This window comes from Hippocampus comes, unplaced genomic scaffold (assembly GCF_001891065.2).
Source record: "Hippocampus comes isolate QL1 unplaced genomic scaffold, H_comes_QL1_v1.1 scaffold51, whole genome shotgun sequence".
Taxonomy (NCBI): domain Eukaryota; kingdom Metazoa; phylum Chordata; class Actinopteri; order Syngnathiformes; family Syngnathidae; genus Hippocampus; species Hippocampus comes.
Window position 1 is genome coordinate 1,140,090 of NW_017805497.1, and position 2,045 is coordinate 1,142,134.

Genomic DNA, 2,045 nt, shown 5'->3' on the forward strand with positions numbered 1-2,045 from the left:
GCTGAGCCCGGCCGGGCCCCATGAGTGTAGGCCCGGCCACCAGGCGCTCGCCAACGAGCCCCGCCTCCAGGCCTGGCTCCAGAGGGGGGCCCCGGTGACCCGCGTCCGGGCAAGGGAAACTTCGATCCATTAATTTTACTCGTCATAAGGGGTCTTTGAGCCGTGCTTTGTCTGGTCCCTCACCTAGAACCTGTTTGCCATGGGTGACCCTGCCAGGGGCATAAAGCCCCGGACAACTTAGCTCCTAGGATCATTGGGACACACAAACCCCTCCACCACGGTAAGGTGACGGCTCACGGAGGGGTCAGTCTAGACAGTAAAACAAATTGCAAACCACCGGAACCAAGACAGTAAAAGCTACTCATGTTCTGTATAGATTGTTTCGACAGATGTAGCAAAGGTCAAATTGTATCAATTATGAGAGCTGAAAAGTATGAAGAACAAAAGGAAAAGCTTGAGATCCAAAGAATATCTCATATGTGCCCAAACATGACATCGACAATGTTATGGCATGGGCGTGTACAAATGCTAATGGGATGGGCAACCTTAATTAAAGGATTGATTAGTAAGCTGCTAAGAATCATGAGGTATGTAGACCTTTTGTCTTTGCGGGCATTTCCTCCAAAACTGTTACACAGTGTGCAGGGATAATGACCCTAAACATACTGCCAACAACATACTGATGTTGGCAGTATGTCATCCGTCAGCGGCTTGGTAACCCATCTGTGCCGAATCAAACTGTCATCATCAGTCTGTTACTTCGTCGTGTTATTTTAACCGTGCTTCCATTGGTCAATTTCACCAGCCCCACCGCAAAAAACGTGTCGAACAGATGAAAAATCCAACGCGATTAAAATGGCAAATGGAGTGCGCTATCTATCAGTGTGTCGACATAACATAGTGGGCAATAGGCGGGGTACAACCTGAACTGGCTGCCGACCAATCGCAGGGAAAATATAGACAAACTATGACCATTCACAATCACAGTCACACCTACCGATGATTTAGAGTGATCTAAATGAAGAAATAAATGTAAGCGAACTGGAATGGGGGTGGCGTTAATTTTGCACTTTTGACAGGGACCACTTTTGACTGCTGCCCAAAGACAAACTATCCCAGCTGTCTTTGGGCAGTAGGCAGGGGACACCCTGAACCGGTTGCCAGCCACTCGCAGGGCACACAAAGACGAACAACCATCCGCGCTCACACCCACACCTCGGGACAATTTGGAGTGTTCAATCAGCCTGCCTTGCATGTTTTTGGAATGTGGGAGGAAACCGGAGTATCTGGAGAAAACCCACACAGGCCCGGGGAGAACATGCAAACTCCACACATGGAGGCCGGAGCTGGAATTGAACCCGGTACCTCTGAACTGTGAGGTCGACGCGCGAACCACTGGATAACCGGGCCGCCCCCTTTGCAACCAATTTCTTTTATTGAAAGATCTAGTTATGTTCCATGGGCAAGTTCAATAAGGCTTCTAAGAGCTTTCTGTATCACCACACCCTCATTTCAACCTCTGCGCAACCTGTTAGAACCCTTTTTGATTGCATCATCAGAGCAGCTCTGTTTTGAGCATTATGTTGCACCATAACGGCCACACGGGAACAATGTCAACTATACTCTAGTGCTGTCAGTTCCCCTGGTCGGTCGTTTTCTCTGAGACTTTTTTTTTTCTCTGCAACTTTCTGACTTTATTTGACTGCTGAAGGTAGAGACATCCTCCTTTTTGAGATAAATGCCACGATGATGTGAAGGAATGAAATACCCGTTTCTCCTTTCAAACGTGCAACTTGCTCTTCCAGTCCTGATTTGGCAGCGCTCCAAAGTCCAAGGCTCGCAAGGTCAGTGAAGGACGCTAACATTCCTCATCATGTGTCACAAAACACTTTCGTTTTCTTTTTCATACCTTTCAACGATTACTGGATTGGTATTTTTCTCCATCAGAGGACGATTGTCTTTAATTCCTGGTCTACATACAGACATGCAAAATTATACATTTTCAATTGCACTGGCACTTAAAAAAAATAAAATTATGTATATAT

General features: G+C 46.8%; 1 protein-coding gene across 1 annotated transcript in view; it reads left to right on the forward strand.

Annotated features, from left to right (window-relative positions):
* Positions 1–1,614: 1,614 nt before the first annotated feature.
* The window catches only part of add3a (adducin 3 (gamma) a), an 80,199-nt gene continuing 79,768 nt past the window's right edge, over positions 1,615–2,045 (forward strand). Inside the window, exon 1 of the mRNA XM_019876651.1 lies at positions 1,615–1,844. The gene's annotated coding sequence lies outside the window, so the exon portion shown is untranslated. The remainder of the gene's footprint in view (positions 1,845–2,045) is intronic.